Source organism: Bombina bombina, chromosome 5, assembly GCF_027579735.1.
Source record: "Bombina bombina isolate aBomBom1 chromosome 5, aBomBom1.pri, whole genome shotgun sequence".
Classification (NCBI taxonomy): Eukaryota; Metazoa; Chordata; class Amphibia; order Anura; family Bombinatoridae; genus Bombina; species Bombina bombina.
In genome coordinates, this window is record NC_069503.1 from 1,015,545,784 (window position 1) to 1,015,571,270 (window position 25,487).

Consider the following 25,487-nt stretch of genomic DNA (forward strand, 5'->3'; position numbering starts at 1 on the left):
TTTTGACAAATCTACCAAGTTACTTGGTCCACTCAGGGCTGGGCAAGCTCTGAGAAACAGAGTCACTGGGGATACATGGGAACCTGCTTGAATTGTCAGTGAAGCTAATTTGCCAAGGTCATATGTAATCAAAACCAAGTGTGGACAGAAACTGAGACGCAACAGGCGTCATCTTTGACCAGACACTGCAGCCGATACTTTACTTGGGGAACCAAGCAGCAATGACAATGAAGAGCAAAGCAATGAATGCACAGAATTCCCTAACATGGATGTAAAGTATACTGAGGACTTTGAGGACAACATAAGTGTATCAGCTTGCGATAATGCTGCGAATGACTCTCAACTTGACACCGATTGTACTGCTAGTGAGCTAGCAGTTACTTTCTCTCGTTATGGTCGAGCTATTAAACCAAAAATATGGGAAGACTTTGTCTCATATTAAGTGTTTCATATTTGAAGGGGAAGATGTAATGATGTGTATGCTTTATGTTATATTTTAAGTTCAGTAGTTATGCTTAGTTCACTCTGTGCATTATAAACAGTTAACATTTTAGTCATGTGATCGGAGGGGGCGGGTAGTTGTTGTTAAGATGCTGCTGAATAAAGTCTGTATTCTTGTTATCTCTCCTTGCTGTTTGCTAATACCGAGCATAAAAGCAACATAAGATGTAAAGTCATCACAACCCCAGTAGTGCACCACTTTTTATCAGCAGGACACCAAATCAGTCAACTTTGGTTCCAAGTTATCGAACAGATAAAGACCCCAAGGCGGGGTGGTAACAGGGATCTGTTACTCAAACAACGGGAAACTTTTTGGATCGATAAGTTAGATACCTTGGAACCGAAGGGGATGAATAGGGAAATCAATTGGTCAGTGTTTTACTAATTTATTTCTCTTTTATTCCTCATCCCTCTCCTAGTTGGGGGTTAACAATATGCACTTTCTACATTTACATAAACATCTTTATGCTCTTCTTATTTTGAATATGTTTAGAACTTATTTTTTGTTGTTCGCCTAGGTAAATCATTAATTGCTTGGTATTCTCTCTAAATCTCTGAGACATCTTGGGATATAATACATGTTTCATTGCAACATATTTTTATTAAACTGTCAGTAAATATAAGATACTATGTATGACCCCCTATATTGCTAGTTTGATGAATTGCTGTTAGTTTGTTGCTCAGAACACTGCGTAATTATCTCATCAACATTGTATATACTTTGTATCCTTGAGGTTTCTTAGCTGTTATTTAATTTATCACTTTTGCATATATGATCTGAAGAGGGCGCTAACCATGGTGTATACAATTCACTGCTTAGAATGTAAGGGTTAAACTCCCAGGCAAATGCCTATTTAAACAGGTGTGCGGTGCTCATGATTTTATCACATGATTAAGGGGCATTGGCCCCAAAACGTCATGTTTATGTCTGTTCTTGTTATGTAATAAAGAATATTATTTGCTACATGAGGAATTTCTCCATTGCCTTTTTCCTCATATCGTTTTGGAGCCTGGCAGTAGCTCCTGGAAGTTTGTTCCTCTTTGGGACCTCTGTGTGCTGGACGCCACTTCTCTATTGGTCATCATCTGCAAAAACAGCATCATGGAACACAGTGCGTGATGCTTTGTATGCAGTTGGAGCAGTGGACAGGACAGCCGCCTTTGTCAGAGCACTGGTAAGTTTCAAAAACTATTTTCTTTTATAGTAAAAGTAACTTGTGTTAAAGCCTGTGTGTACACAGGCCAAAATGTGTAAGCAAAGAAATAAAGTAAACCTCTTAGGAGGCATTGTGCACTTTTGCACTTTCATCTCGAGCACACACTCATCCTTAAAGGGACAGTCAACCAAAAATGTTTTATAATTCTTGTAAAATATAGATAATCCCTATATAACAATACCCATTCCCTAGTTTATCACAGAAAACATGGTTATATAATATTAAGACACGTTTTTAACTCTGTTTGATTACATTGTTTTTAAGCATCTTCTGTTCTGACTGCCCCCTGATCACATGACTATCTATTTACTTGCATTTAAGACAATTAGTGCTGTGTTGTTAGAATCCAACAATAATAAGTTTACACAATTTTTAAAAAGTAAATGGGAAGAATTTTTACATTTTAATAATAATTATTTTGAAAACAATGAATTTTTTTTGGGAGGCCTTTAAAAGGACTCAGGAGCCCCAACATCGCCCAGCCAGATCCCAAAAATGTCGTTGATGTAGCGCCACCAGGCGGTGCCACACTGACGAAATACTGGGTGTTCAAATACAATTTTTTCTTTGAATGAGCTCATGTAGATATTGGCATAATACACAGAATTGGAACCCTAAAGGATCACGACTTTAGTGAATTTGGTGAATCTACCAGGCACATTGGTGATTGTATTACCGAGCATAAAAGCAACATAAGATGTAAAGTCATCACAACCCCAGTAGCGCACCACTTTTTATTAGCAGGACACCAAATCAGTCAACTTTGGTTCCAAGTTATCAAACAGATAAAGACCCCAAGGCGGGGTGGTAACAGGGATCTGTTACTCAAACAACGGGAAACTTTTTGGATCGATAAGTTAGATACCTTGGAACCGAAGGGGATGAATAGGGAAATCAATTGGTCAGTGTTTTACTAATATATTTCTTTTTTATTCCTCATCCCTCTCCTAGTTGGGGGTTAACAATATGCACTTTCTACATTTACATAAACATCTTTATGCTCTTCTTATTTTGAATATGTTTAGAACTTCTTTTTTGTTGTTCGCCTAGGTAAATCATTAATTGCTTGGTATGCTCTCTAAATCTCTGAGACATCTTGGGATATAATACATGTTTCATTGCAATATATTTTTATTAAACTGTCAGTAAATATAAGATACTATTTATGCCCCCCTATATTGCTAGTTTGATGAATTGCTGTTGTCAGTTTGTTTCACAGAACACTGCATAATTATCTCAGCAACATTGTATATACTTTGTATCCTTGAGGTTTCTTAGCTGTTATTTAATTTATCACTTTTGCATATATGATCTGAAGAGAGCGCTAACCATGGTGTATACAATTCACTGCTTAGAATGTAAGGGTTAAACTCCCAGGCAAATGCCTATTTAAACAGGTGTGCGGTGCTCATGATTTTATCACATGATTAAGGGGCATTGGCCGCAAAACGTCATGTTTATGTCTGTTCTTGTTATCTAATAAAGAATATTGTTTGCTACATGAGGAATTTCTCCATTGCCTTTTTCCTGATATCGTTTTGGAGCCTGGCAGTAGCTCCTGGAAGTTTGTTCCTCTTTGGGATCTCTGTGTGCTGGACGTAGGGATAGGCGAATGTGTTTATATCCGAATTCGAATGTTAGAACGAATGTTATTGTAGAAATTCGATTTACATAATAGAATGTTGATAAGAACGAATATTCTTAAAAATTCGATTTTCGAATGTTATTTACAGTTTTCGAATGTCACATTCGAATTCGAATATCACATTCGAATTCAAATGTTACATTCGAATTCGAATGTTACATTCGAATATCACATTCGAAATCGAATATTACATTTATAAAACACAATTGTAGACTAAAAACACTATTTTGAATGTCACATTCGAATCGAATATCACATTCGAATCGAATGTCACATTCGAATTTGAATATTACATTTTTAAAACACAGTATTAGACTAGAAATACTATTTCGAATTCGAATGCCATATTCGAATCGAATATCACATTCAAATCGAATATCACATTTAAAACACAGTATTAGACTAGAAATACTATTTCAAATTCGAATGTGACATTCGAATTCGAATGTAGCATTCGAATTCGAATATTACATTTATTAAACACAGTTGTAGACTAGAAATACTATTTAAAATTTAAATGTAATATTCAAATTCGAATGTGACATTCGAATTCGAATATTACATTTCGAAATTGAATGAATACATAGCTAAACATTCTATAATTTGAATGAATATTTTCAAATTTTATTGAAAAATTCAAAAACGAAAATTTGAAAATAGAATGTTAGAATGTTATATAAACATTCGAAATTCGATTCGAACAAACGAATGTATCAAAATTCGTTTTAAATTTCAAATTTTTAGAAACATTCGCCCATCCCTAGCTGAACGCCACTTCTCTATTGGTCATCATCTGCAAAAACAGCATCATGGAACACAGTGCGTGATGCTGTGTATGCAGTTGGAGCAGTGGACAGGACAGCCGCCTTTGTCAGGCACTGGTAAGTTTCAAAAACTATTTTCTTTTATAGTAAAAGTAACTTGTGTTAAAGCCTGTGTGTACACAGGCCAAAATGTGTAAGGAAAGAAATAAAGTAAACCTCTTAGGAGGCATTGTGCACTTTTGCACTTTTATCTCAAGCACACACTCATCCTTAAAGGGACAGTCAACCCAAAATGTTTTATAATTCTTGTAAAATATAGATAATCCCTTATTAACAATACCCATTCCCTAGTTTATCACAGAAAACATGGTTATATAATATTAACACACGTTTTTAACTCTGTGTGATTACCTTGTTTTTAAGCATCTTCTGTTCTGACTGCCCCCTGATCACATGACTATCTATTGACTTGCATTTAAGACAATTAGTGCTGGGTTGTTAGAATCCAACAATAATAAGTTTACACAATTTTTAAAAAGTAAATGGCAAGAATTATTACATTTTAACAATAATTATTTTGAATTTTTTTTTGGGAGGCTTCTAAATGTGTGACTAGATAATAATATAATATTAATAATATAATAGTCAGGGCCGCCACTAGGAATTTTGGGGCCCCTGACTTAACCATTGAGCCCCCCCCCCCCCTTTGACGTGCAATTTTTGACCAAGTGACTAAAACTTATATGCACTTTATTCTTAAGTGTCTATTTAAACTTGGAAATGTTTTAAAGGTAGTAACATACAAACACACAGACACACTCATACACTGAAACACACACACACACTCACACATAAGGATTCACATATAGACACTCGAGCAGACACGCAAAGAAACACACTCAGACACAGACACCCAAACAGACACTCAGCACTTGTTTACATTGACCTGACAAGTAATAAGGTAGACTAAAGTTTTGTAAAAAAAGGAGATTTAGAAAACAAAATATGGAGTTCTGATTATCTTTTTGTAAAAGAAGATGCCAACTAAATGATGACAACAGCATGCAGTGGCTGAAATAAGGGCCCTGAACTGTTTAAACAATAATTTAAAGGTTAAATGATGGATTAGTGACTTCCGGAAAGGTCTCATTAGTCTCAAAGTCTGTAGAAAGATGTGAATAATCAGTAGTAAGGTCAAAATGTCCTAAAAAGGAACAGACAATGGGCACACACACAAACTCAAACTTACATACACCCAAGGAAACACCGACAGAGACAGCCTCAGAAAACACACAAAGATATATACACACACACACACAGAGACACTCACAGAAAACACACAAAGACATACACACACAGAGAGACAACCACATAAAACACAGAAAGACATACATACACACACCCTCACTGAGACATCCACAGAAAACACACAAAGACATACACACACCCTCACAGAGACACCCACAGAAAACACACACCCTCACAGAGACATCCACAGAAAACACAGACATACATACATACACACACACACCCTCACAGAGACATCCACAGAAAACACAGACATACACACCCACCCTCACAGAGGCATCCAGAGAAAATACACAAAGACAAACATACACACACCCTCACAGAGACACCCATAGAAAAAGCTCAAAGACATATGCACACACCCTCACAGACATCCAAAGAAAATGCACAAAGACATAGACACCCACCCTCACAGAGAGACCCACAGAAAAAAAATACATACACACTCATAGAGACACAAACAAAAGCACAAAGACATAAACACAGACACCCACAGAAACACTCACAGGAGGAAACATTTATGCACCTTGCATCCCCTAAATCAACGTTGTGTGACATGCATGATAAAAAATGCAGAAATCAAGAGATCACTTTTTTTTTTTATTTTTTTTTATTTTTTTTATTGATGTTTTGCATAACAAACATAAAAAACATAGTACGCCTTTTGATACAGAAAAAGATACAAACAAAATTGAGCAAAACAAATCAGCAGTTATAAAATACATCATTAGTAGGCTAATGAAACCTCGGTTTTGCAATAAAATAGCATAAATGACTGACCAGTTAGGAACACAATTTTAGGCCAAATGGACCAGAAATACAAAAGATAACTGACGGTCAGGAGGGCAGCTCTTCAGGAGCTTCCATAATATAAGGAATGAGTATATAATAAGGGGGGGGGGGGAGATTCAGCGGGTAAGCACTGCTATGTAAATAAGGGAAAGGATGGAGGGGCGGAGCCTTACATATAAAGGTGATTTAAGGAACATTGCGGGATCACTACGATGGTTATCACAGAATTAACTGTGGGATAAGCTAACGGTGTGGATCATATGATATTTGGCAGCTTGAGATACATGTGGGCATGAATGAGGGTATGCCATCAGGGGGATAGAAGCTGTATGTATAGGATTACAACAGTTCAATTTACACCGTTTCAGAATAACAACCTTTTTTCCAGTCATGTGACTGCTATTGAAAAGCATTGAGAAGCAGTGCATTTATTAAAATAGCCAGTAGGTGGAGCTGTCCGCTTGTGTTGCAGCAAAACCAAGCAAGCTGAAATTAATCAGTTTAACCAGACCTGATCTATCGAGCAGATTTCAAAGGAACAAGATCTTCCTGTCTATATATCAGTCTAGATTGGAATGCATAGAATGCATTAATAAAACATATTTATTTGTCAAATACATAAATCTTACATGCATATAAACTATTATAACCTGTGTGTATATATATATATATATATATATATATACTGTATATATATACAGTATATATATGTTTAATCATATATATATATATATATAAAAGTAGGGAAAACTATAAACATCAGTGGAACAGGGCAGGCAGTACTTTCCAAACTCAGCTGGCATTCTTTTGATGTTAAGTCATTATTGTTGTTTCAATGTGTGTATTTTCTAATTTTCTTAACAAAAAAAGTTTTTTTTTAAAATTTATAGGTATTATGATTGCAGGGCGCTGGTGAAAAGGAAAATGTCACTAATGCGCTCCACATCAAAGACAGTGCTATTTAACAGTTGGGAGGAGCAGGTCAGGGACAGACTACTTCCAGAGGCTGTTGTCACAGGTGTCCAGAGCACGAGTCGGACAGACGAATCTGGCAGGTACAGAGAGCTGGTGAGTAAAATGAAATATATGATTATTTTAAGTATATGGATGGGTGTGGAAATAAAAAAAAAAGTACAAGGGAATAAAGTGGAAGACAAGACAATCTATTTGTCCTTTGTTACAATTTACTAGTCCTGAAAATAATTTGAATTAAAATAAAGAAAGACCCATATCTGTAAGGAAACGATCATGTATAACAATGATGGGAGTTGCATTCTAGCATACATACACATATGTCATAACTCACCTCCCATCATCCACATACATTCCTTGTTTATGTGAGTTATGTATGTGAAAGATGGAAGATGCATTCTTCTGGCATAGTTACTGTATGTATGACAGAATACAACTCCCTCTCTTTATATTTATATATCATCACTCTCCATCACCATGGTCCTTCTTTTGTGTTCCCCTCACTCCCCTATGCCCCTTCCTTTTTGTTCCCCTATATCCTTTCTCCTCATGTCCCTTCTCTTCTCTGTCCCTCCCAAAGCCCTTTCTTTTTTTAACACATTTCTTCTTCATATGACCTTTATTTTCCCTTTCCCTACCTTGCCAATACCCTGGATATAGTTGTTTGAACTCACTATTCATTCATCACTGCTAACTATTCTTCACTAATACACATGGACTTACCTGTCTCTTCACCTTGATGTTTTCCAGATCCCAAAAAATACTCTGCAGGAGGATCTGCCTCAAGCGCCCCTCAGCCAAGTTCTGGTAAGTACCTAAATAGTAATACAAACCTAGGTTTAAAAATAATCATCTATTGAACAGTAAATGTTTACTCCCAGAGTATGACAAGCAAAAAGTACCCTGTCCCAGTTCCTTGGTAATGGTCCAAACTGTCTAGCCCTGTTACCTGTTTCTTGCCAAGTTTCCATGATCACGTGTTGTGCTTAAAGGGATACCAAACATAACTTTTTTTTTTTTTTAAATGATTTCTTTCATGATTCAGCTAGAGCAGCAAATTAAGCTACTTTCTAATTTACTCCTCAATTTGTCTTTGTTCTCTTAGTATCTTTCATTTAAAAAGCATTAATGTAAGCATGGTACCCGGCTGGGTTTTTTTTTGTATTTCAAAACCATGGATAGCGCTTGCTTACATTCTTGATTTTTAAAATAACGATAACAAGAGAACCAAACAAATGTTATGATAGATCCATAAATTTATAAAGTTGCTTAACATTTCATGCTCTTTCTAAATAGTGAAAGTAAAATATTTTATTTATTATCCCTTGAAGCCAGATTTACTTCTACTGAGTTGCAGCAGCCTGATGATGATTCTGTCGTCCATCTACTTGCTGAGACTATCAGCTGACCATTCTCAGCCAATGTATGGCACACTATGCACCTTTTCATTAAATCACATATCTAATGGACTTTTTTTTTTATTGCTTTATTACCTAAACTGGTTATTATGCAAAAGAGTATAGACTAATTAACTTTAGAATAAAAACCCTTAGGAGGTGACATCAGTAGGTAAGGAAATAGATGGAATTAAGATTTGCAAATGCACATGATCAAATAAAACATCATGTATTATAGTATACATGGGAAGCATGTGAAACATCTAATCTAAAGTCGTGTCACTTTAAAAATCTTTAAATATTTATTTAGTCTAGATTTTGCATTTCTCTCCTTTTCACATAAACCTTAATGCACTATTTTGTGAATAGACTCTTTAATTATGGAATCTAAATATACTGTTGTACAACATATTCAAAATATTACAGGTAAAACTAAAATCAATGGGGGGCGGAGCCAGGCCAAGATGGCGATAAGACACAACTCACAGACTCTCCAGCATATCCCTGACTAAACTATGGCTTTCCTAATGGTACGTGATTAACTGACTACGAATAACCTAGAAGGATCTACAAACTAGTTAACCGCTCAACCAAAATAGCCTTTATATGAATGAAAACTGCAATCTGAGCCTTAACTAGGGCCACTAAAGCCCTCTGTGGTAGTATGACTGCACGCTTAAGACACTCTCTCTCCCTGACATCAAGAGCGCAATATCACCGTTCCGATTGAGGGTTTACCCTCCATAAGGTTTACACACAATGTCTGAGGAAGACTTTTTCACATCACTGATGGCTCAGCTGGAGGCTTTTGGGCGCCACATGGAAGACAAATTTGTCAACCTGAAAAATGTATTTAAGGACATAGAGTCCTCAGTAGCTCCACTCAGAGTTATGGCGTCCGATCACCAGACTGCAGCAATAAACACCGGACCTTTACAATTGAAAGTAGACACTCTCCTATTGACCACTGAGATGAGTTCCTATGGCCCAGCATGGAGCGAACCTAACTTGAGCCTGACGCAACCTCTCGGGACTCGTGTGACCCCCACGGAGTAAAATTCCTCCCGGCCGCTTTGAAGGAGAATGTGAATACCCTCTCTGAGGGGACAGGTGATTTAACAGGCACATCCAGTATAATGGGCAATCCACAGGACAGAGTGACTGTCAGCTATGTGACGGCCTTTGAGCAATCATGCATTAAGGGCAACGAAATCCAGGGCCGGCCCTCACTTAAGATCACGTGACCTCATGACAGCTATACATATCAGATGGCACTCTCGGCCACTGGGTGAACGCAACTCAGAACCTCTGTCCACGACGCGCAGAATTTTGCCTCATTTTTCGGGACCTATGTCCTCTAGAGCCCTCAGAAAAGTCGGAGTAGGATGAACCACTTACTGCCCTGAACTGAGTTCTGTGCAATCTCTAGCTTGATCGGCTGGAGCACGCATGCACCTGGGACTTTAGTATACAGAGACGGTAAATATTTAATAGCTTCCAAACCAAAGACTTAAGCTAGTGATCTTTCCAAATGACGACCTGAGGGTCAGAGAAAAAGGGAATACCTCTAGTTAAAAATGAGTATGTCCCCGTGGTCTCGACTGGTATGTATACTATGCAGAACTCTAATATAGCCTGCTATATCAGCCCATATTAGTCCCTCTACACGCCCCTCTATACACTTGTCGGGGAGCAGATTACACCCTAGTAACCTGGTATAGGCCAGGGGCAAAGGATACCAACATGATTAGGGCCATTACTTAGCTTTAAATGGGCTGTAAACTTTCCTACGATCACTCTGTAAGTAAAACAAGGTAGCGACCAGTGCTCCCTGCATGACTGTCTACATGGATAGAAAATGAAGCCTTGCAAACTTCCATATATATATAAACAGATTTTTATGTATACAGAGCAGTTTTTAAGACTTGACCACTCATTAATAGAAGCTGCATTTCCTATGTTATCCAGTAACATTTTTCTTGTTTTTATGTTAATAGTCCTAGTTATTAGCAACAATTATGTTATTTGTGGCTTGTGCCTGTGTGTTTTTACTGTTTTATATACTTCTATCTATTAAGGGTTGTTTTGTGAACCGGGTTGGTATTCAAGGCCTGCTGTGCTCTAGCATGATTTGCACACACTCAGCTACATGGCGGGCATATTGGTCTCTTCTAATATGTAACTTTCCTTCCCAATAAGTAATACAGTTCAAACCAAGTTCAATTTTTACAATATCATACACCTACAGTCATGGCCATGATTACCCCAGTATACCTTCGCCGTGGTCAGCTACTATAATTACCACTTTCTTTGTCCCTCCCTAGTATACTTCATTACCTAACCTAGCAATGCCTTTACTAGGGCTGATTCAAAAGTCTTAGACTAGCCTTAGTAAAGTAGTGATAAACATATAACATTTGTTTCTCTACTCTCAGAAATCTTACAGGGCTCCGTTATCATAACTGCACAATTTTGATATACCTGCTACGGTTATTGTATATTTAATGTAAATGGTCTCCACTCCTCATGCTATTTAGTATGGTGCGGATTGTGGTTATTTTTATTACTATATACTATTGAATGCCGTATTTCAACATAAATATACTACAGATTATCTTATATACCTCTTATCTAACTTTCTCCCTACAATAAGGTTTTGATGTGAGCTTATTGTATATGGTATATACCATCAACACCATGCTACACATGTATGATGTGCTTATTTTCTGTATGTCTTGCACCTGTTGTTCCTTAAGTGAGAGCACTCACTATGTCCATCCAGACAGATGTTTCTTCATGTTAGGTTTTCAGTAATTCAGATAGTTTAAGCCCCTGGGTTTAATTATTTCACCCTCCAGATTTACATAGTACTGTATCCCCTAAGTTACCATATTAAAACTATGAGACCTATAATCTTCATAGTCAACTGTCCTTGAACTTCCTGATGACTCCCAATGTAGATGGTATACCGTGTTAATACTGATATACTATATGATGTAAAAGTTATACCAATATTGATAGCGTTCTAGATATTAATGCCAACTTTACCTGTCTTGTATTCGCCCACAGCAATATCTTTTTACTTGTTCACTACTGTGTACACTTAATGCATAGTATAGGTAACAGGGAGGCACCTGAGATTATCAGGTCATGTATATACCATATATTAGTAGATATCCCATTGTTTTCTCTACGTTTCCCAGAAAAGTTATGATATCCCATATTTTCGCCTAATCATATGGGGCTATACTCCTTTAGAATGTTTTTATTTTCTTAGGTAATGCAATACATTAACTTTGTTGGTTTGTCATATTGTATTCTACTTACTAAGGATGTTATACCTAATTAATCACGATCTTCCTCATGCAGCCCTATTACCTCAATTTAATGTTGAGCTTACATTCTACACAAGCTACCTTTATCTCCCAAAAAGCTTCTATGATCATATCAAATGTTTGATATAATGCAGCTGGTTTATTTTAGGGAGGATGCCTTTACTCCATGACCTCTACTTTGGTAAATATGCTGTATTCACCATCTTATGAAAGATCTGCTCTTGTTACTATATGCTCTCGTGATTCAATAATATACTTCAACAGATGGTATAGGTATGTCATATCTTAGCATCTATAGTGATGGTATCTGTATTATTTAGAGAAGTGCTGTTTGTGCAGATCGGAGGGAACATAGCCCCGATTTGTTTGTATTTAACTAATACCTTTTGTTACGCATATAGTCTTATCGTACTATACCTCCTACGAACTTCCGGATCCGTTTTGGGATTTGTGTTTTTTTTTATCATAGTAATCTCAAGGCATAAGTTATGATGATATACTTTGTATATATTACCCACCAGTCCCTACCCCTTATATACAGGTAATATTCTTATTTTATAGCCTTGGGCATTATACGTTTGGCTCTAGGCCTGGGGGTATAAGGCCAGTGCTCCTGGGTCAGTGCTATATTATTGAATGTTTATACACAGCTTCCATTGCCCTTTCGCTGAGGATATGAATAGTAATAAGCCTACCACAGTTTCCCTAGTATATTGGCACAGCTAGTATATAGCAACAAGACTACCGCAATGTTTCTAGTATATAGATAAGGTTTATGTGTGGTAATAAGTATAACACATTCCCTCTAGTATATAGGTATAGCTTGTGTATAGTGACAAATCGATTACGGCACCACCTAGTATATGGAGACAGCTTGTGTATAGTAATAGGTATAATACAGTACCTTCTGCAAGAAGGGATAGTTGGTGTACAGTAACCTATCTAACACAGTGCCCTCTAGATTATAAGTACAGCTTGCAAGTAATAACAAGTCTAATAAAGGTCCTCTAGTACTTCGGTACTGCCTATGTAAAGTAACAAGTCTAATACTGTACCTCTTGTGGTTCAAACCACAGTGCTGCTGACATTCAATCATATTGAAGTTCCTTACACTATTAGGTTCTATGGCCCTGTTGATATCACTTTCCCAGCATCCTAACTGGCTCCGCCCTCCCCACCTTCCCCCCCCCCCCATTTCGAGCGGCTTTTGCCTGCTGCATCCCCTCCCCCCCATATACTCAGGCCCACGTGAGGCCAGACAAAGCCAACTCCCTACCTCTCATCATTATATGTTTATAGAGTTTCACTTATCTAAAAGAAGGGACCATTAGTTATATGATATAAAAATAGAGGTTTCATTGTTATATGTTCCAGCCACCTGTGTATTCTATGCATTGTTTTACATTTTATGTTCATGGTTACAGAGGAGGTGCTATAACTCATGTCAACTAATATTCTCACGCTATTGAACTTGTTATATTCCAAGACGCTGGGTTTTTACTTATATTTATACTTAGCACAACTTTTGGGTGGATATTGTGATAATCTCTGCTATATTAGTGCATCAATGTTTCTGTCCACGTCTGCCTCCTATATGAGAAATGTATAATTGTCTGTCTTATTTCTGATCCGTGCCTGGACGTATTTACTGCTTTAATGTTATTACTCATTACCTCAATAAAAAAAAATGTATTTAAAAAAAATAAAAAAAAATAAAATCAATATCTTTTTCAAACTTTTCTCGAAAATAAAAACATATACATAACTAAATAGTGGACATGCAAAAAACAATTGTGTAAAATAAAGTAAAATAATTTAGTTCTTCAATCCCATAGGTTGATATTTTCATACATAGGGGCATATTTTTCAAGCTCCGTACTAAAGACCGCTGCTCCATAACCTGTCCATCTGCTCTGAGGCGACGGACAGAAATCAACCCGATCGAATACTATCGGGTTGATTGACATCCCTGCTAATGGCCGATTGGCTGCGAATCTGCAGGGGGCGTTATTGCACCAGCAGTTCACAAGAACTGCTGGTTCAATGATAAATGCCGACAGCATATTCTGTCAGCATTTATCGATGTGCAGCGGACATGATATGCTACATCATATCATGTTCGCTCGCACATTAATAAACTGACCCCATATTCTTTTGAGTGCTGTGTTAATCCTTGAAATAGACCTCATGTGAAAAAAATATATTTATCTGGATGAAATCTCAATCGGTCTGATTGAAGGACAATATGCTTTAACTTTTTTTAAAACAATTGTTTTTGCATTAAAACTAAATATTGATGTAATCCCACAAACTTATGGATAATTTTTTATACCTTGCCTCGGGCTGATTTTAATCTATCTTTAACAGAAACTTGTATCCCAACAGTGGCAGCCTCTGGAAGTAGAGATTTGTCAACTACTCCTCCATGTAAGTTATGCCAAACTGCAGATATAAACAAACAGGACACCCAATCATTGACTGTACATTTCAGTGCACATAGGCTTTACTCTAGAAAACAACATCAGCTAAAAATAATTTATTACAGGATATTTGTAAAAAAAAATTGAAAATCAAATATACATTTTCTTTGAAAATTATTTACAATTGTGTTATACATTTTTTAGGTACCTGCTTCCAGGAGGGATAGAGTGGAATTTGAATTGAGAAAACTAAAATATGGCCATACTGGATATTCAAATATAATTTAGACTAATGTATAAAATGTTGTATATAGGCTGTGGCTGTGTTTTTTTAGATAGGAAATAAACCTTTTAGGGAGACTCTTTCTCTGTAGAACATGTCCATAAATTCATTTTTTTCAATGCAACAAAATACTAACATTTCCTGTTTCATCTATTTCAGAACAACGAGGCATGTCTGCAGGGGGAGTCCATGACAGTGAACTTCATTCATTCCCCAGTCATATCATATGACAAAAGTCATAATGGAGAAAATCTTTATTCGACAAGCGTCTCACCATCGACAGGGGGCGTTGTCCAACCATCTGGCACAAATTATGCCCCCAGTGTGAAGGCGCAGCATGAGCCGACACCTCAGAATCCAACGCCTCAACAGCAACCACCAAACCAGCCAACAGAACAGGCACCACAACATCCGTATAACATATGAAATCTAGAGCAGCTTTAGAATACGATATACAGTTAGATATTAAAACCACAATGCAAATAGAATACTAGCATATGATATGTATTGGCGATGTTATCTGGAATTGATTTTAATTTATCTGATTTTTTAATTGATGTTATCTGTATTTGCATTGTGGTTTTAATATCTAACTGTATATCGTATTCTAAAGCTGCTCTAGATATCATATGTTCTATCGGATTGGCCAATCCATTCATATATTGTTGTCATATTCTGTATATTCACTTGAGGAGCGCCGTCTCTTCTATATTTTATTCCAAAAACAAATTATACGCACTGATCTTTTGCTCACCACTGTGTACTCTAGGATACTTACCATATCCATTATGTATAACTCCAAAAATATTGATTGAAATATCTATTATTTCTAATAATATTGGAGATAGACTCTTCTTTTTACTCACGCAGTCACACTAGTGAAACAGCTTTCACTCAAAATAAGCATCTATTTTAAGCAAGTTTTCATACTTAACCCCTATTCGCTACGCGAATTAGCTCATTTTCACTTTATATTTTGCACACTACAAGTAATCTGCACATTACAAGTGTAATCTTTAGCATCGTTCTATAATATCATTCTTTTCCTTGATATCTACACACGACAAGTATCTCTTTAGTCCACTATTATCGTTCTCGCATTGACACATTGTATTTTTGTCAATCACACTCAACGAGTGCTCATATTCTACTTTTGTTTATAATATTGATACATTGTATCATTATATCAATTGGTTTTCAAAAAATCCACTTAATGTTACTATTGCTCTATTAGACGCCCTCTCAGTGGACGTAACAGTCTCACAGATATCACATGATATCTTTATATCGCGCTTTAGGTGTTTTAAAATTGTGTTTTGTGCTTAACAAAAAATATGCGCAAATGTTTGCTCTAATTTATGTATTCAATTTGTGTTTGTTAACTCGATATTATTTATATATATAAACTATCTTTATCCGAACTCATTGCTTATTGTATCAATTATATATTTTTAAAAGTTGTATACTTTTGAGTGATTTATTATCTTTTAACGAATTAGTGGCTAATCTATTAACTATATATTATAATCTTAAAATAACATTATAAGTACCATAGCCTCCTTGTTTGGGGCTCCTTCTAAACTTTTTCTATCTTTGCTTTAAATTATTATTATTTATTTATAAAGCGCCAACAGATTCCGCAGCGCTGTCCATGGGTACAAAGATAAAAGTACAGTACAATACAATATAAAAGACACCAGACAAAGTTTAACAAACAAATACAGGGGGAATTGAGGGCCCTGTTCTCATGAGAAATTACAATCTAGATGGGTAGGAGGGTGAGAAACAGGAGGTGGGGACTGCAAAGGTGAGAATGATGTTAGTATGGAGTTAGATGAGGGCAGCTATTAGGCAAGTGGAATTCATTTGTTACTGATTTGGAGATAGGCTTCCCTGAACAAAAAGTTCTTTAGGGAGCGTTTAAAGGAGGAAAGGTTAGGGGAAAGTCTGACATCTTGAGGAAGTGCGTTCCATTGGGATGGTGCCGCACGAGAGAAGTCCTGTAGTCTAGCATGGGAGGAGGTGATGGTAGAATATGCAAGAAGCAGGTCATTGTTGGATCTTAGGGGGCGGGCTGGAGTATATTTGTTGATGAGTGAGGACAGGTATGGGGAGGCTGGGTTGGTAAGGGCTTTGTAGGTCAGGGTGAGAATTTTGAATTTAATTCTGCTGTGAATGGGGAGCCAGTGAAGGGATTCGCAGAGAGGTGCATCAGATACAGAGCGTCGGGAGAGGGGGATTAGCCTAGCAGAGGCATTTAGGATGGATTTAAGAGGGGAGAGGCAGGAGAGAGGGAGGCCAGTTAGTAGGTTATTACAGTAGTCAAGTCTGGAAATTACCAGGGAGTGGATTAGCTGTTTAGTAGTTTCAGCACTCAGAAACTGACAAATTTTGGAGATATTGCGTAGGTGGTTGTGACAGGATGAAGAGAGCATTTGGATGTGGGGTATGAAGGGCAGATTGGAGTCAAGTGTAACTCCTAGGAAGCAGACTTGGGGGCCTAGTTATCAAGCCGTCTACTTTACCTGCCTTCGCCGGTCCAATACGCCCGCCTTAGCTCGCCTACCATCGCCGCCGCGGACCTGAAAAATTTCGCCTAAGTTATCAATAAATCTGTCAAAAAGCCGCACACCAAGTACGGGGCGATGAGCAGCGGACTGTGAGAGTTTTCACTCATCCGATCTCGCTGCTCTTCGGCTTTTTGACAGCTTTATTGCTAGCCTGTCACTAAGCACCCACACTACCTACACTGTTCTACACCCTATACCGGCGCCCCCGGAGCCCCCCGCAACTAAATAAAGTTATTAACCCCTAACCGCCCCTCCTAGACCCCGCCGCAACTCTTTTAAATGTATTAACCCCTAAACCGCCGCTCCCGGACCCCGCTGCCACCTACATTATTCCTAGTAACCCCTATCCTGCCCCCCCTATACCGCCGCCACCTATAATAAAGTTATTAACCCCTATCCTGCGGATCCCGGACCTCGACATAACTAAATAAATTGTTTAACCCCTAAACCGCCGCTCCGGGACACCGCCGCAACCTATATTAAACTTATTAACCCCTAATCTGCCCCCCTACACCGTCGCCACCTATAATAAAGTTATTAACCCCTATCCTGCCCCCCCTATACCGTCGCCACCTATAATAAATTTATTAACCCCTATCCTGCCCCCCCTACACCGCCGCCACTGTAATAAAATTATTAACCCCTAAACCTAAGTCTAAGACTAACCCTAACACCCCCCCCTAACTTAAATATTAATGAAATAAATCTAAATAATATTTCTCTTATTAACTAAATTATTCCTATTTAAAACTAAATACTTACCTGTAAAATAAACCCTAATATAGCTACAATATAAATAATAATTATATTGTAGCTATCTTAGGATTTATTTTTATTTTACAGGCAACTTTCAATTTATTTTAACTAGGTACAATAGCTATTAAATAGTTATTAACTATTTAATAGCTACCTAGTTAAAATAATGAGAAATTTACCTGTAAAATAAAAACTAACCTAAGTTACAATTACACCTAACACTACACTATACTTTAATAACTTATTCCTATTTAAAACTAAATACTTACTTGTAAAATAAACCCTAAGATAGCTACAATATAATTAATAATTACATTGTAGCTATTTTAGGATTTATATTTATTTTACAGGTAACTTTGTATTTATTTTAGCTATTTAGAATAGTTTAATAGTAACCATTTAATAACTACCTAGCTAAAAGAAATACAAAATTACATGTAAAATAAATCCTAACCTAAGTTACAATTAAACCTAACACTACACTATCATTAAATTAATTAAATAAATTACCTACAAATAACTACTATTAAATTAAATTAAATAAACTAACTAAAGTACAAAAAATAAAAAAAGCTAAGTTACAAAAAATAAAAAAATAAGTTACAAACATTTAAAAAATATTACAACAATTTTAAGCTACTTACACCTAATCTAAGCCCCCTAATAAAATAACAAAGCCCCCCAAAATAAAAAAATCCCTACCCTATTCTACATTAAAAAGTTACCAGATCTATTACCTTACCAGCCCTTAAAAGGGCCTTTTGTGGGGCATGCCCCAAAGAAAACAGCTCTTTTGCCTGTAAAATAAAAATACAACCCCCCCAACATTAAAACCCACCACCCACATACCCCTAATCTAACCCAAACCCTCCTTAAATAAACCTAACACTACCCCCCTGAAGATCATCCTACCTTGAGCCGTCTTCAGCCAGCCGACCCACCAATGGAACCGAAGTGGAGATCCGGAGCGGTAGAAGTCATCATCCAAGAGGCGCTGAAGAAGTCTTCCATCCGATGAAGTCATCATCCAGGCGGCACTGAAGAGGTCTTCCATCCGATAGAAGTCTTCATACAGACGGCGTCTTCAATCTTCAACCATCCGGAGCGGAGCGTTGCCATCTTCAGACGAGCCAACGCGGAGCCATCCTCTTCTTCCCAACGACTAATGACAAATAAAGGTTCCTTTAAGGGACGTCATCCAAGATGGCGTCCCTTCAATTCCGATTGGCTGATAGGATTCTATCAGCCAATCGGAATTAAGGTAGGAAAAATCTGATTGGCTGATTGAATCAGCCAATCAGATTCAAGTTCAATCCGATTGGCTGATCCAATCAGCCAATCAGATTGAGCTCACATTCTATTGGCTGATCGGAACAGCCAATAGAATGCAAGCTCAATCTGATTGGCTGATTGGATCAGCCAATCGGATTGAACTTGAATCTGATTGGCTGATTCAATCAGCCAATCAGATTTTTCCTACCTTAATTCCGATTGGCTGATAGAATCCTATCAGCCAATCGGAATTGAAGGGACACCATCTTTGATGACGTCCCTTAAAGGAACCTTCATTTGTTGTTAGTCATCGGGAAGAAGAGGATGGCTCCGTGTTGGCTCGTCTGAAGGTGGCTCCGCTCCGGATGGATGAAGATTGAAGACGCCGCCTGGATAAAGACTTCTATTGGATGGAAGACCTCTTCAGCGCCGCCTGGATGATGACTTCATCGGATGGAAGACTTCTTCAGCGCCCCTTGGATGATGACTTCTGCCGCTCCGAATCTCCTCTTCGGTTCCATCGGTGGGTCGGCTGGCTGAAGACGGCTCAAGGTAGGATGATCTTCAGGGGGGTAGCGTTAGGTTTATTTAAGGGGGGTTTGGGTTAGATTAGGGGTATGTGGGTGGTGGGTTTTACTGTTGGGGGGGTTGTATTTTTATTTTACAGGCAAAAGAGCTGTTTTCTTTGGGGCATGCCCCGCAAAAGGCCCTTTTAAGGGCTGGTAAGGTAATAGAGCTGGTAACTTTTTAATGTAGAATAGGGTAGGGAATTTTTTTATTTTGGGGGGCTTTGTTATTTTATTAGGGGGCTTAGATTAGGTGTAAGAAGCTTAAAATTGTTATAATATTTTTTAAATGTTTGTAACTTATTTTTTTTATTTTTTGTAACTTAGCTTTTTTTATTTTTTGTACTTTAGTTAGTTTATTTAATTTAATTTAATAGTAGTTATTTGTAGGTAATTTATTTAATTAATTTAATGATAGTGTAGTGTTAGGTTTAATTGTAACTTAGGTTAGGATTTATTTTACAGGTAATTTTGTATTTCTTTTAGCTAGGTAGTTATTAAATAGTTAATAACTATTTAATAACTATTCTAAATAGCTAAAATAAATACAAAGTTACCTGTAAAATAAATATAAATCCTAAAATAGCTACAATGTAATTATTAATTATATTGTAGCTATCTTAGGGTTTATTTTACAGGTAAGTATTAAGTTTTAAATAGGAATAATTTATTAAAGTATAGTGTAGTGTTAGGTGTAATTGTAACTTAGGTTAGGATTTATTTTACAGGTAAATTTCTCTTTATTTTAATTAGGTAGCTATTAAATAGTTAATAAATATTTAATAGCTATTGTACCTAGTTAAAATAAATTGAAAGTTGCCTGTAAAATAAAAATAAATCCTAAGATAGCTACAATATAATTATTATTTATATTGTAGCTATATTAGGGTTTATTTTAAAGGTAAGTATTTAGTTTTAAATAGGAATAATTAATTTAATAAGAGTTACATTTATTTAGATTTATTTAATTAATATTTAAGTTAGGGGGTGTTAGGGTTAGTGTTAGACTTAGATTTAGGGGTTAATAATTTTATTACAGTGGCAGCAGTGTAGGGGGGGAAGGATAGGGGTTAATAAATTTATTATAGGTGGCGACGGTATAGGGGGGCAGGATAGGGGTTAATAAATTTATTATTGTGGCGGCGGTGTAGGGGGGCAGGATAGGGGTTAATAGGTATAATGTAGGTGGCGGCAGGGTCCAGGAGCAGCGGTTTAGGGGTTAATACATATATTATAGTTGCAGCGGGCATCGGGAGTGGCAGTTTAGGGGTTAATACATATATTATAGTTGCGGCGGGGACCGGGAGCGGCGGTTTAGGGGTTAACATATTTAGTATAGCTTGCGGTGGGCTCCAGGAGCGGCGGTTTAGGGGGTAAACACTTTATTTAGTTGCGGCGGTGTAGGGGGGGCAGATTAGGGGTGTTTAGACTCGGGGTACATGTTAGGGTGTTAGGTGTAGAAACTACCATAGGAATCAATGGGATGTCTGGCAGCAGCGAACATGAACTTTCGCTATGGTCAGACTCCCATTGATTCCTATGGGATCCGCCGCCTCCAGGGCGGCGGTTTGAAAACCAGGTACGCTGGGCTGGAAAAGTGCCGAGCATACCTGCTAGTTTTTTGATAACTAGCAAAAGTAGTCAGATTGTGCCGCACTTGTGTGCGGAACATCTGTAGTGACGTAAGCATCGATCTGTGTCGGACTGAGTCCAGCGGATCAAAGCTTACGTCACAAAATTCTACTTTTGCCGGTGTCTAGGGCTTGATAACTAAGGCGAATCAGCCTCGCCACAAATACGCTGCGGAATTCCAGCATATTTGAGGTTGACGGCTTGATAATTTGGCCCCTTGGGGTGATGGGGAGATAGTGGTGTCACCAACAGTGATTGAAAAGTTAAAAACTGATCTAGAATTAAAGGGGGGGATTAGAAGGAGCTCAGTCTTGGACATGTTGATTTTTAGGTGGTGAGATGCCATCCAAGAAGAAATGTAAGATAGGCAGACACTGATGTAAGAAAGGACAGAAGGAGAGAGTGCAGGGGTGGATAGGTAGATCTGAGTATCATCAGAATAGAGGTGATAGTTGAAGCCATAGCTACTGATAAGTTTATCCAGTGAGGAAGTATAAATAGAGAAGAGTAGAGGATCCAGAACAGAGCCTTGAGGTACTCCAACAGACAGAGGCAATGGATAGGAGGAGTCACCAGCAAAGGAGACAGAAAAAGAGTGGATCCAGGAGAGGGCAGTGTCAGAGAGCCCAAGGGGGCTGAGAGTCCATAGGAGAAGGGGATGGTCAACGGTGTCAAAGGCAGCAGACAGGTCAAGTAAGATAAGTATTGAGTAGTGGCCGTTGTTTTTAGCAGAAAGAAGATCGTTAGTAACCTTGGTGAGGGCAGTCTCAGTTGAGTGTTGGGGACGTAAGCCAGATTGTAAGGGGTCGAGCAATAAGATGGAGTACAAGAAGTGGGTTAGGCGATCGAAAACTAGTTTTTCCTGGACTTTTGAAGTTTGCGGAAGCAGTGATATGGGCAGTAGTTTGCAGGAGAATTTGGGTAGAGGGAGGGTTTTTTGAGGATGTGGGTGACATTTGCATGTTTGAAGGAAGATGGCAATGAACCGGTAGTAAGGGATAGGTTGAATATGTGAGTAAGAGTTGGAGTGAGGGTAGAAGACAGAGAAGGTATTAGATGTGAAGGGATAGGGTCAAGTGGGCAGGTAGTGAGGTGTGAGAAAGACAATAGGTAACTCACTTCATTCTCAGTGGTTGGGGGGAAGGTGCTGAGAGTGGTGGAGGGGGTGGCCGGGGGTGGTTATGGAAGGTTGCAGTCTTGTGTTGGGATATTACTTCAGATGGTAAGTGTTTTGTTGAAAAAGTAGTCTGCCAGGTCTTAAGCACTAAAGGCAGATGAAGGGGGTGGTGCAGGTGGATAGAGGAGAGAGTTGAAAATGGAGAAGAGACATTTAGGGTTTGAGGCGTGAGTAGATATAAGAGAAGAGAAGTAGGTTTGCTTGGCTAAGTGAAGGGCAGAGGAGTAAGAATAAAGAATGAACTTATAGTGGAGGAAATCTGGTTCCGAGCGGGATTTCTTCAAGGCACGTTCAGCAGCACGGGATCATTTTTGCAGGTAGCGTGTTTGTTTAGAATGCCAGGGTTGGAGCTGACGACATGGGGTTTTGCGTATTTGGGAAGGAGCAAATTGTACATTCATGTGTTTATAATAGTGTTTGAAATAATCTTTAAATAATTAAATAATATTTTACTCATAGTAATAATAATAATAGTACAATAAAATAATACTAAAAGCAGAATGTGTTATTAACTTTCTGGATTTCGACGACTGCAGCCTTTTCATACCCTTTAGGCAGGGCCGGCTCAAGAAATTGTGCTGCCTGGGTCCAAGAATGCAATGATACTCCCTCAGTAGTAACATTACTGAATACTATATCAACCTACTAACCTGGCTGTTGACCTTGCTAAGCCTGCCTACCTGCATGTAATTAATGCTTATGCAGAATTGCGCAATAAGTGGGAAGGAAGTTAAGGAAGAGATACACTTGACTGGTTCTGTGTTTTTGTGAATGATGAAGTTATGTTTCTGGAAGCCTGCAACTTTTCTTACGGAGACACAGGATAGGACAGGACTGGTTTGGATCTGACAGTGACTGCCTCAGCCACTAAAGTGCTGCTCCTTGCCACTTGGCCCCATGGTTGAGCCGGCCCTGCCTTTAGGCTGTACATTCATGTTTTTGTTATAGTCTTTAAAATATTCTTTAAAATCTTACAATTGCACTGATTATAATAGCTTTAAAAGTAGCTATGCGATGATCCTTTTAAAAAGAAAACTAATTCTGAATTCAAACTGAATCCGGGGAGCTCTATTTATCAACCAGTGAAGACTGTTTTTGAGTCTTTGTTGTGCAGGTTTGCTCAGCAGTGGCAGAGTTAAATCACTGCAACATTTTTCATTCAAGGTGATTGATAGCAGGTGGTGGCACTGTGCAAGTAGTTGCTTGTGCAATAATAAATAAAGCAGATGATCCGCTTCCGCAATTGCTACCCACCATGAACGAGTGGGAATATTTTCCACCTACTCAATGATTATCCTCATTTACTTCAATTCAGCTTCTTATACCTGTAGTAAAAGAAAAGAAAAACTATTAAAAAAAAATTCACACTTTTTGTAATCACTCTAACTTCATCTACTGTTTGTAAGATGATTGATTTTATATGTGAAGAGAAGTATCACAAACCAACTTACAGTTAGTAGAATCTGCAGTAGCTTTACACAAACAAGTACCACAGCAGAGATATGTGAATCCTTCATGATAGCTTTATTGCTGCAGATGAAATAATTTTAAGGTTCCAGAAGTAGTAGAATATACTAGTACAAAGTAGATGTGTTTAGCTTAATTTTACACACAAATAAAACTAAGAAAACTAAGATGGTGGCAGGATGTAACCTAAAAGCTCAGGGGTGGAATCAAAAACATAACTACAATAAAAAAACAGAACACTACAGTTACTAAATAAAACAGTTAATGTTGTACATGTGTAAATATGGGCATGACAGTAACGTTTATTGATATTACCATTTACTAACCTTTAAGTTGAAGTTGAGCTATATATTTATTAGATATGTTCATTCATTTTCATTCAAATGCACATTCGTGACGAAAATCTGATATTTTTTTTTTTATGCCCCTAAGTGCACTCGGCTCCCAGGACCCACTTTAAAGTTACGGTAAATATTCAATTTAACTAAAACCAATGTAAATGTTTAACTAAAATTCAGCATTTTTTTAAAGCAAAGCAAACATCGAATAGTACAGCCAACGAATATTCGGGGAAACAAATATGTCTAAGATTATGGTAGGCATTTGTATTTTTTATCTAATAATATACTGTGTGTATCTGTGTGTGTGTTTCTATGAGTGTTTCTATATGTGTGTCTGAGTGTCTGCATGTGTGAGTGTTTCGGTGGGTGTCTGTGTGAGTGTATGTCTGAGTTTGTCCAAGTGTGTGTGTGTGTGTGTGTGTGTGTGTGTGTGTGTGAATGTTTCTGTGTTTGTGTATGCATGTTACAACATTTTCAAATTTAGCTATACTCAAGAATAAAGTGTGCATACATTTTAGTTGTGTAGCCAAAAATTGCACAGGACAAAGGGATGAAGGGAGTCCAGATCAATGGTGTAAAGGGACAGTCTACTCCAGAATTGTTATTGTTTAAAAAGATAGATATTTTAAAAGATAGATGTTTAATCCTATCTCAATCATGAAGGTTTAATTTTGACAAGAATGTCCCTATAATAAGGAGCCCCAAACTTTCTAGTGGTGGCCCTGCTAGCTGGCAGTTGCAGGGTCACATAAGCAAGCCTGCTACATAAGGTCTCAGAAGCTTTGTCTGCAGTTTCATTTATGGAATCCAGAGGTGCAACTTGTTTTTTGGACAAACAAAACATAGGAGTATGTACTTGTATATGATGTAGTATAATTAAAAAATAGATGAAGACCAACAGGATAAAAAATATATCTGCTATATGCTGATGTGCTGCCAGACTGTATGAATACTTACCGGTACCTCCTGGTCCAGACTCTCTAGTCTTGGAGAACGCCAAGAGTTCCTTCCATTTAAGCGTCACTCCGGATCTTCTTCAGCTGCGGCTGCAGCTCTCTAGGCATACTACACC